This window comes from Thalassophryne amazonica, chromosome 4 (genome assembly GCF_902500255.1).
Source record: "Thalassophryne amazonica chromosome 4, fThaAma1.1, whole genome shotgun sequence".
Lineage (NCBI taxonomy): Eukaryota > Metazoa > Chordata > Actinopteri > Batrachoidiformes > Batrachoididae > Thalassophryne > Thalassophryne amazonica.
The window spans coordinates 102223300-102241334 of NC_047106.1; positions in this window are offsets into that span (position 1 = coordinate 102223300).

Here is an 18035-nt window from a genome sequence, read left to right on the forward strand (position 1 = left end):
CTTAGGCCTTGAGAGAGCTCCTAAGGTACCAAACTGGTAAGAGGAGGGAGGAGGACTTTAGGAAGCCTAAGAGTGTTTTAAAGCAGAGAAGACGGAGAGGAAGCAGAGAAATTGTCCTTCTGTAAGATGAAAGTGAGTCAGTAACACGCTGCTGGCTTGATCTAAATAATTATTTTATGTTAATTTACTGTCTTAATGCATTTATAATTTGTCTCAGTTCTGATATACACACTGTTAACATTATCATTATTTTATTATTATTATTGGTATTATTAATATTGTTATATTCTTTTATTATTACATCTATTTTGTCATTTGATTTTAAATAGACCACAATGCAAATAAGTGTTTTCACTTCCTTGTGTCATGCATGTATTTTTTTATGTATTTACAATTATTTTATGTACTCACCATGAATGTACTAAATAAACAAACTTTAATATATACACTCAACAAAAATATAAACGCAACACTTTTGGTTTTGCTCCCATTTTGTATGAGATGAACTCAAAGATCTAAAACTTTTTCCACATACACAATATCACCATTTCCCTCAAATATTGTTCACAAACCAGTCTAAATCTGTGATAGTGAGCACCTTTGCTGAGATAATCCATCCCACCTCACAGGTGTGCCATATCAAGATGCTGATTAGACACCATGATTAGTGCACAGGTGTGCCTTAGACTGCCCACAATAAAAGGCCACTCTGAAAGGTGCAGTTTTTATCACACAGCACAATGCCACAGATGTCGCAAGATTTGAGGGAGCGTGCAATTGGCATGCTGACAGCAGGAATGTCAACCAGAGCTGTTGCTCATGTATTGAATGTTCATTTCTCTACCATAAGCCATCTCCAAAGGCGTTTCAGAGAATTTGGCAGTACATCCAACCAGCCTCACAACTGCAGACCACGTGTAACCACACCAGCCCAGGACCTCCACATCCAGCATGTTCACCTCCAAGATCGTCTGAGACCAGCCACTCGGACAGCTGCTGAAACAATCGGTTTGCATAACCAAAGAATTTCTGCACAAACTGTCAGAAACCGTCTCAGAGAAGCTCATCTGCATGGTCGTCGTCCTCATCGGGGTCTCGACCTGACTCCAGTTTGTTGTTGTAACCGACTTGAGTGGGCAAATGCTAACATTCGCTGGCATTTGGCACGTTGGAGAGGTGTTCTCTTCACGGATGAATCCCGGTTCACACTGTTCAGGGCAGATGGCAGACAGCGTGTGTGGCGTCGTGTGCGTGAGCGGTTTTCTGATGTCAATGTTGTGGATCGAGTGGCCCATGGTGGCGGTGGGGTTATGGTATGGGCAGGCGTCTGTTATGGACGAAGAACACAGGTGCATTTTATTGATGGCATTTGAATGCACAGAGATACCGTGACCGAGATCCTGTGGCCCATTGTTGTGCCATACATCCAGAACATCACCTCATGTTGCAGCAGGATAATGCACGGCCCCATGTTTGCAAGGATCTGTACACAATTCTTGGAAGCCTGAAAATGTCCCAGTTCTTGCATGGCCGGCATACTCACCGGACATGTCACCCATTGAGCATGTTTGGGATGCTCTGGACCGGCGTATACGACAGCGTGTACCAGTTCCTGCCAATATCCAGCAACTTCGCACAACCATTGAAGAGGAGTGGACCAACATTCCACAGGCCACAATTGACAACCTGATCAACTCTATGCGAAGGAGATGTGTTGCACTGCATGAGGCAAATGGTGGTCACACCAGATACTGACTGGTATTCCCCCCCCCCCCCATAAAACAAAACTGCACCTTTCAGCGTGGCCTTTTATTGTGGACAGTCTAAGGCACACCTGTGCACTAATCATGGTGTCTAATCAGCATGTTGTATGGCACACCTGTGAGGTGGGATGGATTATCTCAGCAAAGGAGAAGTGCTCACTATCACAGATTTAGACTGGTTTGTGAACAATATTTGAGGGAAATGGTGATATTGTGTATGTGGAAAAAGTTTTAGATCTTTGAGTTCATCTCATACAAAATGGGAGCAAAACCAAAAGTGTTGCATTTATATTTTTGTTGAGTGTAGATATTCAGCATGTGAATAAGGTACGTTCAAACATTTTCAAGCTGTGTAACAATTCATTTAATTTTGCGGAGTTATTCTCACGATTACACGTCTTAATGCAGTTGAGGTTATATGATCTGTTGATTTCACTGTCCATTCATGACTAGGAGGGCGGAGCGCATTTTTTAAAATTTCTCCTTGCCTTTCTGTTACAGCCAATCACAGCTCTTAGAGTATTGCATCATACCTAGCATACCTTCAACCCTGCCTCCTCAAAGATAGATGTTTCTGTCCCCGCTTTGCTTGGAGTTGCTCTCAGACACCTCCTGGATCACTCTTAGGCAAAGATTCCATGCCAGGAATTTTTAGGCTAAGTTAGGAGCTCTTTGAGAGGGCTTTGAGTTGCTTTGTGGATACGGACCCTGGATCTTACTATTTTTGTTAAACCTCTTGAATTAAAGCTAATATTTCATTTCAAGTCCATTCTGGTGGCACAATTACAGCGACTGTGTCACTGCCCAAGTGCTTACAGAACTGACAGTAGAACTGGAGCACGATAAAGCCAAAATGCCACCCATACTATACCGAAGGTACATTTACAGATTGTACAAATATAACCCTTCAAGTGCCTCTAGAAAGAGAGTGCTCTACCTGACATTTTAACTTGTCAGACACATACTACTTATCTGACCATCTTTCACTTTCTGTCAGGGTTATACTAATTATCTAACCAAGACAAAGGAATACAGAGCTGCTGTGATGAATGGCTTTGTCTGAGCAGGTGGGGATGCTCTTTTAAAGATAACCTTTACTACATCATGGAGAATGTGCGATCCATTCAAATAGCCTTATCTAGAGACATAGGAGGTTTTCACAGGTCTGAACTTTTGTAATGAGTAGACAGAGAAAGATGAAATAATAAAATGAGACACACAGTCTTGCATTATCATATACTAGATGGCCAATACAGTTGTGAGTTTTCCATTACTTTGTGGATACGTCTATTCCCATTTTTGAATTAGAGACAAAATGCAGAGCAGTATGTTTTGCCACAGAGAGAAAAACTGAAGAGTGTGATATGAATAAAAGTATGATGAGGACCATTTCAGGCTTTCATCAGTTTTGGTGCGGCTGTCTTTCAAGTGCCCGATAAAGAAGCACTTTGTGGTTTGCTTTGCTGCAGCGTAGGTGCATTGCGCTGACTGAGGCATGTATTCGTTTTGAAAGCCACTTTGCAAAGGGAAGGGTGATTGGATAACCTTTCTGGTATATAGTTTGGGCTGAAGTGTAATTCATGTTTATTGGATCAGATCTGTTCCTCAGACTTGGATCTATAAAACAAATAATCCTTTATACTGACACATCTGATTGGAGAGAGCTTGTCAAATGTTTCTTCGATCCATAAATGTGCTTGGAGGAGCTTTTACACAGAAGTCAGCATGGACGTATGGCTGCTATTCACAGTATGTTGACATCATAGATAAACTGCTGTATTGTAACAACATAAAACCAGCATTTTTTTCCTCTCAAAAGAAGATGTTTCATGAGCATGCCACTTTACAGTAAAAGGACATTAAACCCATGAAGAAATTATATTTACTTTAATATGTAACAAATACGCAAAATGTGTACTTTATATTTTAAATCCACCAAGATGCATTTGATGAAATAACAATTTCATACAAAATGCAGTGGGATCTTTCATTTCATATATGTTTCAATTATCTATGATGCAGAACTCCTGCTGAGTGTTGTGAATGTGTTATTGATTTAACCAACCCAGTCTCACTGCAAGTCGTGATTCAGCAGCACGAAATATTCATTAATCTATTGCTTCATGATATTGTGACGAAAAGCGCCTCATTTTTGTCACAGCAGCATGAATTCATTCTAATTCATTCTGTGATGGCTGCACGAAAGTAAAAGTGAAGCGGGGGGTTGGGGGTCGGGGTGGTTATGGTTCGGGTGGGGGGGAAGGAGTAGGATTAGGTTATGGTTAAGGTTAGGGTCTGGGGTAGGAGTAGGGTTAGTAATAGTGTGTTTAAAAAAAAAAAAACCCTGTCACAAAAATTTGACTCATTTCGTCATGGGAGCACCAAAAAAAAAAAAAAAAAACATGAGACTGGGCTGGATTTAACAGGACATATGATGTCATTTGTTCCTTTTCTGTTGCTCCTTCAAGTTCAGTCATAACTCACCCAAAATAACAATTTTCAGGCTAAAATATTATAAAAAAATCTGTAATATTTGTTTCCTAAGCCATTCTGTAAATCCTTTTTCCATTGCTGAGTGTTCACGTCATGTTCTGCAGCAACGAATGCAGCTCCTCGGTGTTGCCTTTCTTCACGGCTTCTTGGAAAACCCTCTGTGGCGTGGAACATGGCAACACATCAGCCTGGCTCATGATTGCAGTTCATCTGGAAGGTAGTAATCCTTCCTGCGCACAAAAACTGATAGCAATCGTCTTCCCCTGTCGAGTGTCTCTGCTCAATGCCACAGGTGGATTAAGTGCAGTCTTTAATAGGATGCAAGCGTGACACCCAGCAGTGTGACATGGCAGGTCTTCAAAATAGCAGACCACAGCGCTCACCCTGCCACCCCCGCTTGCTTTCCACCCAGACCTCAGGTGCCGGCATTGTGGGGTTTTGTGCTGCGTTGTTTTTATTCTTTGTGTTTTTCATTTTTTTGGGGGGGGGGGGGGACCTGTGCTCTGTGCGGTCAACCTGGATTCGGGTGCTGCTGCACTCCAAATTGCGCAAATCATTCGAGCTGGCTTTGTACCACATTCTGGGTATTCATACATGGCTGTACGAATGTCTGTCTGATATGAATGCAGCTCGAATCGTGTTTGCTTTTCCAATTCATGTGATTTGTACAGCATTTGTGCTCTCGTGTGATGGGCCCTTAGCTTTGGACAGTGAATATTAGCAATTTAAAATCTATTCCATTGCTGTAAAAAAACCCAAATAAATAAAAATAAAATATGTGGTCAGTCATAATAGTTTATTCTTTAATTTACTTTCACTTAACATAATGAATTATGAAATTTCATTGAGTTATCATCATAAAAACTCACATTGACAGTGGGGCAAAAAAGAATTTAGTCAGTCCATGATTGTGTAAGTTCCCCGAGTTAGAAAGATGAGAGAGTCTGTAATTTTCATCATAGGTACACTTCAACTATGAGAGACAAAATGAGAAAAAAAAAAATCCAGGAAATAACATTGTAGGATTTTTAAATTTATTTGTAAATTATGGTGGAATATAAGTATTTGATCAATAACAAAAGTTCAAGTCAATACTTTCTAACATAATCTTTGTTGGCAATGACAGAGGTCAAACATTTCCTGTACAGTAGTGTTCAGAATAATAGTAGTGCTATGTGACTAAAAAGATTAATCCAGGTTTTGAGTATATTTCTTATTGTTACATGGGAAACAAGGTACCAGTAGATTCAGTCGATTCTCACAAATCCAACAAGACCAAGCATTCATGATATGCACACTATTAAGGCTATGAAATTGGGCTATTAGTAAAAGTAGAAAAGGGGGTGTTCACAATAATAGTAGTGTGGCATTCAGTCAGTGAGTCTGTCAATTTTGTGGAACAAACAGGTGTGAATCAGGTGTCCCCTATTTAAGGATGAAGCCAGCACCTGTTGAACATGCTTTTCTCTTTGAAAGCCTGAGGAAAATGGGACGTTCAAAACATTGTTCAGAAGAACAGCGTAGTTTGATTAAAAGTTGATTAGAGAGGGGAATGTTGTGAAAGTGACGTGACACGGACCCACAACAGGGGGCGTTAATGAACGGACAATGGATAAGCCAAAAGTAACAATTTAATGTTGTGAATCGCTCAACGACGTACAGACAATAACAATATGGTGGATCATACACCAGGGGACGTGTGGGCAGGCTCGACGATAGAAGACGCCTGGCGAGAGAAGAGCTGGATCCACACACAGCTTCCACCACCAACGGAGCTGAAGAACACCGGAGCCGCCAAGCCCTGCGCCCCAGGTGACCACTGTCTTCAGCAGTCAGACCCGGTACTGCTGGCAGAGAACAGAGACAGTCCAGATGAGTGTGAGGTCACACACTCAGTAATCCCACAGTCAGTGTTCAGTAAAGGAGGGAAAACCTCCACCTCCAATCACACACTCGTGCAGCTCCTGTTTAACCACTTATCTTGGTTTGGGGTGTGAGGCGAAGCCGTCGCTGATCACACCAAACACCAATCCCACAGATAAGGCAGAACACCACAGGATAACGGCTGCAAAAGAAGTTCAGGTTATCACTCAATGATTTGAGTCAGCAGAGAAAGTTACCTGAATGGTAGCTGATTTCTCGGCGAGGAGGTGGAGTTGCAGTCCGGCCTTTATGGTAATGGTGATGATGGTGAATGAGTGACAGCTGGTCCTGAGGATGAGTGACAGCTGTCACTCCCAGTGGCTCTGGCGCCCTCTCGTGCTTGAAGCCCGCACTCCAAGCAGGGCGCCATCTGGTGGTGGTGGGCCAGCAGTACCTCCTCTTCAGTGGCCCACACAACAGGACCCCCCCCCCCTCAACCAGGCTTGTCCGGGTGCCGGGTGTAGAATTCGGCCAGGAGGGCCGGGTCCAGGATGAAGCTCCTCTTCACCCAGGAGCGTTCTTCGGGTCCATATCCTTCCCAGTCCACCAAATACTGGAACCCCCGGCCCTTTTGACGAACGTCCAGGAGTCGGCGCACAGTCCAAGCCGGCTCCCCGTCGATGATCCGGGCAGGCGGCGGCGCCGGTCCGGGGGCACAGAGGGGAGAGGTGTGGCAGGGTTTAAGTCTGGAGACATGGAATACCGGATGTATCCGCAGTGAAGCTGGCAGCTTCAGCTTCACTGCGGCTGGACTGAGGACCTTCACGATGGTGAAGGGTCCTATAAATCTGTCCTTCAGCTTTTGGGATTCCGTTTGCAGAGGTATCGATCCGATCCGAGACGATGTCGACGGAATCCCATGCAGACGCACGACGTGGTGGACCAGGAGGTCTGCAGTCTCCTGGGCCGTCGGGAGCTTCGGGAGGGCCACGAAGTGGGCTGCCTTGGAGAACCGGTCCACTTTCGTTAAGATGGTGGTGTTGCCCTGGGACGGCGGGAGGCCCGTGACAAAGTCCAGGCCGATATGAGACCAGGGGCGACGAGGCACAGGCAGAGGCTGGAGGAGGCCTTGGGCCTTGTGATGGTTGGCTTTGCCCCTGGCACATGTGGTGCAGGCCTGGACATACTCCCGGATGTCGGCTTCCATAGACGCCCACCAGAAGCGCTGCCGGACCACTGCCACGGTCCTTCGCACCCCTGGGTGACAGGAGAGCTTGGAACCGTGACAGGAGTCAAGGACCGCAGCCCTGGCCTCTGGTGGGACGTACAGTCTGTCCTTCGGACCTGTCCCTGGGTCCGGGCTCCATGTCAGGGCCTCCCGGACGGTCTTCTCCACGTCCCAGGTAAGGGTGGCCACGACAGTGGACTCGGGGATGATGGTTTCAGTGGGGTCTGACAGCTCGGTCTTGACCTCCTCTTCATGCACCCGGGACAGGGCGTCAGATCGTTGGTTCTTAGTCCCGGGGCGGTAGGTGATCCGGAAGTCAAAACGCCCGAAGAACAGCGACCAGCGGGCTTGCCTGGGGTTCAGACGCTTCGCGGTCCGGATGTACTCCATGTTCCGATGGTCCGTGAAAACCGTAAATGGTACCGATGCTCCCTCCAACAGGTGTCTCCACTCCTCAAGAGCCTCCTTCACCGCAAGAAGTTCCCGATTGCCGACGTCATAGTTCCGTTCAGCTGGGGTCAACCTGCGGGAAAAGTAGGCACATGGATGGAGAACCTTATCGGACTCCCCGCTCTGGGATAGCACGGCTCCTATCCCTGAGTCAGAGGCATCCACTTCAACAACAAACTGGCGCTTGGGATCGGGCTGCACCAGAACCGGTGCAGTCGAGAACCGGCGTTTCAACTCCCTAAACGCGGCTTCGCACCGATCCGACCAGGTGAAGGGGACTTTTGTGGAGGTCAGGGCTGTCAGGGAGCTAACTACCTGACTGTAGCCCTTGATGAACCTCCGGTAGAAATTTGCAAAACCGAGGAACTGTTGTAGTTTCCTACGGTTCGTTGGTTGGGGCCAATCTCTCACCGCCACAACCTTGGCCGGATCAGGGGCGACGGAGTTGGAGGAGATTATGAACCCCAAGAAGGACAAAGAAGTGCGGTGGAACTCACACTTCTCGCCCTTCACAAACAGCCGGTTCTCCAACAACCGCTGTAGGACCTGACGTACATGCTTGACATGGGTCTCAGGATCCGGAGAAAAGATGAGTATATCGTCTAGATATACGAATACAAACCGATGCAGGAAGTCCCGCAAGACGTCATTAACCAATGCTTGGAACGTCGCGGGCGCATTGGTGAGGCCGAACGGCATGACCAGGTACTCAAAGTGACCTAACGGGGTGTTAAATGCCGTCTTCCACTCGTCTCCCTCCCGGATCCGAACCAGGTGATAAGCATTCCTAAGATCCAATTTCGTGAAAATTTGGGCTCCATGCAGGGGCGTGAACACTGAATCCAACAGAGGTAACGGGTATCGGTTGCGAACCGTGATCTCGTTCAGCCCTCTGTAATCAATACATGGACGGAGTCCGCCGTCCTTCTTGCCCACAAAAAAGAAACCAGCACCCATCGGGGAGGTGGAGTTCCGGATCAACCCGGCAGCTAACGAGTCCCGGATGTAGGTCTCCATTGATTCACGTTCCGGACGTGAGAGGTTGTACAGCCTGCTGGACGGGTACTCAGTGCCCGGTATCAAATCAATGGCACAATCGTACGGACGGTGCGGGGGCAGCGTGAGTGCCAGATCCTTGCTGAAGACGTCAGCAAGGTCGTGGTACTCAGCCGGCACCGCCGCCAGATTGGGGGGGACTAAAACCTCCTCCATAGCTGTCACACCGGGTGGAACCGAGGATCCTAAACACTCCCGGTGGCAGGTTTCGCTCCACTGAACCACAACCCCAGACGGCCAATCAATCCGGGGATTGTGTTTTAACACCCATGGAAAACCCAAAATCACTCGGGAGGTAGAAGGCGTTACATAAAACACAATCTCCTCCCTGTGATTCCCAGACACCACCAATGTCACTGGCTGTGTTTGGTGTGTGATTAGTGGAAGAAGGGTGCCATCTAGTGCCCGCACCGACAATGGTGACGGTAAGGCCACTAGAGGGAGCCCAACCTCCTTTGCCCATCTGCTATCCAGCAGATTCCCCTCCGACCCCGTGTCCACCAGTGCTGGGGCGTGAAGGGTTAGATCCCCACTCAGGATCGTGACTGGGATTCATGCAGATCGTCGGGATTTCCCCACGTGGGTGTTGTGACCCACCCTTAGCCCAGTCTTTAAGGACGAGTGCTGCTGTTTTGACCGTTTGGGGCATTCTCGCTGTGTGTGCTCAGTAGAGCTGCAGAGAAAACACTCTCCACGGATCTGCCTCCTTTGTCTCTGATCTGATCGTTTTTTGGCCCTGCTCGTTTCCATAGCAACGTCAGCAGGGGGAGCTGTTGTCACGTGGAGAGCCCTGGCAGTGGAGCGTGGGGAAGTCGGCTTCCTTTCAGACCCGGGAGGAAGAGGGACGGCTTGTACTTGATCACGCCCCTCATCTCGTTCCCGTCGGTGTTCCGTTAATCGGTTGTCTAACCGTATAACCAGGTCGATAAGCCCATCTAAATCCCGCGGCTCGTCCTTCGCCACCAGGTGCTCCTTAAGGACCAGAGACAGTCCGTTTACAAAGGCGGCGCGGAGCGCAACAGCATTCCAGCCGGCTTGCGCTACCGCGATGCGGAAGTCGACTGCATACTTTGCTGCGCTCCGACGCCCCTGCCGTATCGACAGCAGCACACGAAGCGGTCTCGCCTCTATGAGGGTGGTCGAACACCTGTCGGAACTCCCTCACAAACTCAGTATAAACCGTTAGGAGCCGTGAATTCTGCTCCCAAAGTGCCGTAGCCCAGGCGCGTGCCTCTCCTTGAAGCAAATTTATAACGTAAGCCACCTGGCTAGCGTCTGACGTGTACATGACGGGACGCTGTGAAAAGACGAGCGAGCACTGCATCAAGAAGTCCGCGCACGTCTCCACACAGCCTCCGTACGGCTCCGGAGGGCTTATGTATGCTTCAGGGGACGGTGGGGAGGTTCGTTGAACGACCAGCGGAATGTCTGTTTCTGGCACACGGTCAGCAGGAGGAGGTGCTGCAGCAGTGCCCTGAGCACGCGCTTCCACCTGGGCGGTGAGAGCCTCTATCCTACGATTGAGAACACTGCTCTGCTCGGTAACTAAGTCCAGCCGAGCGGTAAAGGTGGTTAAGATGTGCTGCAGCTCACCCAACACGCCTCCTGCTGGCGCTTGTGCACCTCGCTCTTCCATTGGCTGTTCAAGCGATGGTTGACGCCCCTCGGGATCCATGACGCTGGCCGAGAAATCCTGTTCTGAAAGTGACGTGACACGGACCCACAACAGTGGGCGTTAATGAACGGACAATGGATAAGCCAAAAGTAACAATTTAATGTTGTGAATCGCACAACGACGTACAGACAATAACAATATGGTGGACTGTCAATCATACACCAGGGGACGTGTGGGCAGGCTCGACGATAGAAGACGCCGGTACTGCTGGCAGAGAACAGAGACAGTCCAGATGAGTGTGAGGTCGCACACTCAGTAATCCCACAGTCAGTGTTCAGTAAAGGAGGGAAAACCTCCACCTCCAATCACACACTCGTGCATCTCCTGTTTAACCACTTATCTTGGTTTGGGGTGTGAGGCGAAGCCGTCGCTGATCACACCAAACACCAATCCCACAGATAAGGCAGAACACCACAGGATAACGGCTGCAAAAGAAGTTCAGGTTATCACTCAATGATTTGAGTCAGCAGAGAAAGTTACCTGAATGGTAGCTGATTTCTCGGCGAAGGAGGGGGAGTTGCAGTCCGGCCTTTATGGTGATGGTGATGATGGTGAATGGCCAGTGGCTCTGGCGCCCTCTCGTGCTTGAAGCCCGCACTCCAAGCAGGGCGCCATCTGGTGGTGGTGGGCCAGCAGTATTTCCTCTTCAGCGGCCCACACAACAGGGAAAACGTATACGCAGGTGCAAAAAAATATAGGCTTTTCATCTACAATGATCTCCAATGCTTTAAAATGGACAAAAAAAAAAAAACAGATGCATGGAAGAAAATGGAAAATAACCATCAAAATGGATAGAAGAATAACCAGAGTGGCAAAGGCTCACCCATTGATCAGCTCCAGGATGATCAAAGACAGTCTGGAGTTACCTGTAAGTGCTGTGACAGTTAGAAGACGCCTGTGTGAAGCTAATTTATTTGCAAGAATCCCCCGCAAAGTCCCTCTGTTAAATAAAAGACATGTGCAGAAGAGGTTACAATTTGCCAAAGAACACATCAACTGGCCTAAAGAGAAATGGAGGAATATTTTGTGGACTGATGAGTAAAATTGTTCTTTTTGGGTCCAAGGGCCGCAGACAGTTTGTGAGATGACCCCCAAACTCTGAATTCAAGCCACAGTTCACAGTGAAGACAGTGAAGCATGGTGGTGCAAGCATCATGATATGGGCATGTTTCTCCTACTATGGTGTTGGGCCTATATATCGCATACCAGGTATCATGGATCAGTTTGGATATGTCAAAATACTTGAAGAGGTCATGCCCTTGAAATGGGTGTTTCAACAAGACAATGACCCCAAGCACACTAGTAAACAAGCAAAATCTTTGTTCCAAACCAACAAACTTAATGCCTCGCAGATGTGAAGAAATCATGAAAAACTGTGGTTACACAACTAAATACTAGTTTAGTGATTCACAGGATTGCTAAAAAAAACAGTTTGAACATAATAGGTTTGAGTTTGTAGCGTCAACAGCAGATGCTACTATTATTGTGAACACCCCCTTTTCTACTTTTTTTTTTTACTAATAGCCCAATTTCATAGCCTTAAGAGTGTGCATATCATGAATGCTTGGTCTTGTTGTATTTGTGAGAATCTACTGAATCTACTGGTACCTTGTTTCCCATGTAACAATAAGAAATATACTCAAAACCTGGATTAATCTTTTTAGTCACATAGCACTACTATTATTCTGAACACTACTGTATGTCTTCACCAGATTTGCACACACTGTAGCTGGTATTTTGCCCCATTCCTCCATGCAGATCTCCTCTAGAGCAGTGATGTTTTGGGGCTGTCGCTGGGCAACATGGACTTTCAACTCCCTCAACAAATTTTCTGTGGGTTTGATGTCTTTAGACTGGCTAGGCTACTCCAGGACCTTGAAATAGTTTTTACGGAGCCACTCCTTCATTGTGCGAGCAGTGTGTTTGGGATCATTGTCATGCTGGAAGACCCAGCCACGTTGCATCTTCAATGCTCTCACTGATGGAAGAGGTTTTGGCTTAAAAATCTCATGATACATGGCCCCGTTCATTCTTCCCTTAATGCAGATCAGTCGTCCTGTCCCCTTTGCAGAAAAAAACAGCCCCAAAGCATGATGTTTCCACTGCCATGCTTCACAGTAGATATGGTGTTCTTGGAATGCAACTCATCATTCTTTTTCCTCCAGACATGTAGTTTGAGTTTTTACCAAAAAGTTCTATTTTGGTTTCATCTGACCACATGATATTCTCCCAATCCTCTTCTGGATCATGCATATGCTCTCTGGCAAACTTCAGATGGGCCTGGACATGTACTGGCTTACGCAGGGGGACACGCCTGTCACTGCAGGATATGAGTCCCTCTCTGCGTAGTATGTAGCCTTTGTTACTTTGCTCCCACAGTTGATTTATTCACACCAAGCTGCTTGACTATTGTAGGTTCACTCTTCCCAGCCTGGTGCACATCTACACTTTTCTTCCTGGTGTCCTTCAAAAGCTCTTTGGTCTTGGCCATGGTTGAGTTTGGAGTCTGACTGTTTGAGGCTGTGGATAGGTGTCTTTTATACAGATAAGTTAAAACAGATGCCATTAATACATGTAACAGGTGGAGGACAGAAGAGATTCTTAAAGAAGAAATTACCGGTCTGTGAGAGCCAGAAATCTTGCTTGTTTGTGGGTGACCAAATGCTTATTTTCCACCATAATTTACAAATAAATTCTTTAAAAATCCTACAATGTGATTTCCTGGACTTTTTTTTTCTCATTTTGTCTCACAGTTGAAGTGTACCTATGTTGAAAATTACAGACCTCTCTCATCTTTCTAAGTCAGAGAACTTGCACAATCAGGGGCTGACTAAATATTTTTTCATTGTGGCTATACGCCCAACCGTTGGGTCAATAAAGTAAATTCGCGAGCATATACGCCCAACCACAGCTGACCAATGAGCGCGCTTGTAAGCTCACTTCCGGTTTCAACGCGGGAGGGAAAAAAAAGGCGGATATTTTTTCGCCGGCTGCGGGAAGGTTCGCAGCCTGCGGAGGAGCTGTGATCTAACGTGGTTCTGTTTGGCTCATCACACCCAGGGAACAGTGTCAAACTAACACCATCTTACAGCCAACAAGCAGCATTTTGTTCAAAAACTGTTTTGTCATTGTTAACAGGCTTCCATTCAAAATTCTTATGAAGTTTGTCTGTTTTCATCCATTGCGGTGTTTTCGCAGTAATTAAAGATGGTGCCGTTAAATGTGACAAACATATGCCGCAATAGAGCCTTAAAAAGTGGTGTAAAAAAACGTAGTTTAGATGCACAAAATGTTTCAAATACACAATCTCGGTTGGACAAATAAGATAAGACATTATATTTATCTGCCCAACGGTTGTGCATGTAACGTTCAATGTATGACTTATCTGCCCAATGGTTGGGTGAATAAGGTAAGACATTATATTTATCTGCCAAATGGTTGGGCATATAGCCTTTGCCATATTTTTTTGCCCCACTGTAGAGTCAGTTCAGAGAAATGAAAATGCCGATCAATAAAAAGAACTGTTGTGTTCAAGCAAGACTTATTTTGAAATTTACTCTTGTTTTTAAGGCAGCAATTGAATTTAAATTTTTGAACTAGAACCTCCTTGATAATTTCCAAAAGTTATTTATCCAGCCACTGTGTTGATTGGTAGAGAAAAGGATGCAGCTCAATTTACTTCTAATTATGGTTGTAATGTGCATTATTAAATACATCACCATGTCCCAATTAGAAAACACTGGGGCCATACATCATTTTAATTGATTTCCACCTCCAGCCACATGGGCTCACGATCTTCCATCAGCATTCTCAAAACAATCCTTGCTTGTTGAGAGATGAAATGAGAGTGGAATGTACTTGTACTCATTCACTTTACACTGTGTGGGATGTGTACATATTTGCACTACTTGATTACAAATATGTGTATTTGTTAATTTTGTGAGCTTTTGGATATGATGCAGCTGCCATGTGGCTCCTCATTATGAACTCCATATTCTCCCCCGACACCAGTGTTTTCTGATTGAATTTTAATGTTATGAGATGCAAATGCAATTCTTCTCATGCGTTTTGTTCATGCACTCACACTTAATAAGCTCGAGTGCAGGTAGTATGGATATGTTTTTGATTCAGTTTTGATCGCTGAATATTAAGTAGATACTTGATACATGGAAATCTTGCAGAGTGCAGCGATATGGCAAATGTAGAATTGATGCATTGTTTATTGATGATCACACATGATAATTGTGCCTCAGGTCCAGTATTTTCAGACAAAGGATAAACCAGTAGTTGGTGTTTTGTGCACATGGTGAGATCACACAAACATTTTCTTTTCAAACATTAATATTCTACTAAGTGCCAGTGCAGGTGACAAGCCCTTGGGTCAGTTTGTTGGCACAGGACAAAAAAGAAATGTCACAACAGTCAGCCAGACTAAACAAAAAACAAACAAAAAAACTTTCAATGAGAAAATGTTTGCCTACAATGTCGCCATGGAGCTTGAACCACTTTAATCCACGGTATACAAGCAAATAGGTGAGCCATGACTCTTCAGAATCACCTTTATTGTCACTGTAATTTACATTGCAGTGAGATTTGAGTGCAACTCCAAAGGTGCTTTTCCGAGTTGCGAGTAATTGTTAGCCAAATAAAAGACTCTTGTGCTGTATGCATTTTTATGCATCTCACAAAGTGAAATGGAAAAACGTTTTTGCCTCAAGCTCTCTGAACGTTAGCTTGAAATGCAGTAGAATATGTTTATAGAGTTGGATATAGTGAATGGTGGATGGACCTTTTTATCTCCCTAATATGAAATATGGGGAGACTTAGCAATCAGCATGTCTATCTGTTCTCCCGTCCATTTACACTTTTTAGCGCGATATCTCAAGAACCAGTTGTCCAATTTGCTTCATATTTAGCATAAGGGTGTACCTGGGTGACCCCTGACATCAGTTGACTGCAGTAACCTTGGGGTCAATTTCAAAGTTACAGCTAAATATTCAAGATATTGTCATTGCTACCCTTGTTAGCACAATATCTCATGAACCATTTCTGAATGAAATGGTTCATGAGAAATAAATAAGCTGATGCTTCACCCTACCCCTTTTTGGACATGTTGGGTACACAGTAGGAACTTTTTTGTTGTTGTCTTTACTGATCTATCTTGTAATTGTTGTTGTATCAAATGTTCGAAATAAACAGTTTTCCATTCATTCATTCATTCATTCATTCATTCATATTTAGCATAAGGCAGGGGTGGGCGTCGAGGGCCGAGACACTGCAGGTTTTCCGTGTAACCAATCACCTCAGCAGGTGGGTTGCTGATGAGCTTCTGCTCTGAACATAAACACCTGGTTGTCAGTGAAATCACCTGCTGAAACACCTGATCTTTAATGAAATCACCTGCTGAGGCGATTGGTTGCATGGAAAACCTGCAGTGTCTCGGCCCTTTATGGCACATGATTGCCCACCCCTGGCATAAGGTGTACTTGGATGATCCCCCGACAATTTGTATTACTGATTTGTGGGGAGAGGGGGGATACGTCACCTCCCAATGACTCTTGCATAAGCATTGCATATTGATCTGCCAGTCGATGTGTGCAGTTTGCAATTTTATAGACAAATTTCAATGGATTTTATTTTACTCTTTAAAAGTGCAAAATATTCTGTTGAATTATAAATGGTAAATGGACTGCATTTATATAGCACTTTTCCATCTGCATCAGACGCTCAAAGCGCTTTACAATTATGCCTCACATTCACCCCGATGTCAGGGTGCTGCCATACAAGGTGCTCACTACACACCAAAAGCAATAGGGGATTAAAGACCTTGCCCAAGGGCCCTTAGTGATATTCCAGTCAGGCGGGGGGTTGAACCGAGGATCTTGTGGTCTCAAGCCCAACACCTTAACCACTAGACCATCACCTCCCCTTTTTTAGCCACTTATTTTCCTACTAATTTAAGGTGTGCATTCACTAATCAAAAGTTCAAATGATGTTGACTTGTCAGTCTATTAAAATGAACAGCATTAAAAGGAACAGCTATATATATATATATATACACACACACACACACACAGTATATTAGCTACACATTTACATTTGCTTTGCAACACATTAATAATTGTAAACCAGTGATCGCCACTGATTTTACTTTAGTAACATTTTCAATGGAGGACTTTTCCTTGAACTATTTTTTACAGGGTGGTTTTACTACTTCTGAAATTTGAGGGTTAGGGCTAGCTATGTAATTCACTCATGTAAGATTTAGTTGTATGGCTTACATGTATTTGGAATTATGTAATCACGTAACAAAATACAAGTAACTATAATCACTCAATTACCCTCACAAGAATATCTACAGTTAGATTGTAGTTTCATTGTCAAAGATTACTTGGTACCATTTTTCTTATTAAAATGTCAAATCAAATCAATTTTATTTATATAGCACCAAATCACAACAACAGTTGCCCCAAGGCGCTTTATATTGCAAGGCAAAAGCCATACAATAATTACAGAAAAACCCCAACGGTCAAAACGACCCCCTATGAGCAAGCACTTGGCGACAGTGGGAAGGAAAAACTCCCTTTTAACAGGAAGAAACCTCCAGCAGAACCAGGCTCAGGGAGGGGCAGTCTTCTGCTGGGACTGGTTGGGGCTGAGGGGAGAGAATCAGGAAAAAGACATGCTGTGGAAGACAGCAGAGATCAATCACTAATGATTAAATGCAGAGTGGTGCATACAGAGCAAAAAGAGAAAGAAACACTCAATGCATCATGGGAAACCCCCCAGCAGTCTAAGTCTATAGTAGCATAACTAAGGGATGGTTCAGGGTCACCTGATCCAGCCCTAACTATACTCAACAAAAATATAAACACAACACTTTTGGTTTTGCTCCCATTTTGTATGAGATGAACTCAAAGATCTAAAACTTTTTCCACATACACAATATCACCATTTCCCTCAAATATTGTTCACAAACCAGTCGAAATCTGTGATAGTGAGCACTTCTCCTTTGCTGAGATAATCCATCCCACCTCACAGGTGTGCCATATCAAGATGCTGATTAGACACCATGATTAGTGCACAGGTGTGCCTTAGACTGCCCACAATAAAAGGCCACTCTGAAAGGTGCAGTTTTATCACACAGCACAATGCCACAGATGTCGCAAGATTTGAGGGAGCGTGCAATTGGCATGCTGACAGCAGGAATGTCAACCAGAGCTGTTGCTCGTGTATTGAATGTTCATTTCTCTACTATAAGCCATCTCCAAAGGCGTTTCAGAGAATTTGGCAGTACATCCAACCAGCCTCACAACCGCAGACCACGTGTAACCACACCAGCCCAGGACCTCCACATCCAGCATGTTCACCTCCAAGATCGTCTGAGACCATCCACTCGGACAGCTGCTGAAACAATCTGTTTGCATAACCAAAGAATTTCTGCACAAACTGTCAGAAACCGTCTCAGGGAAGCTCATCTGCATGCTCGTTGTCCTCATCGGGGTCT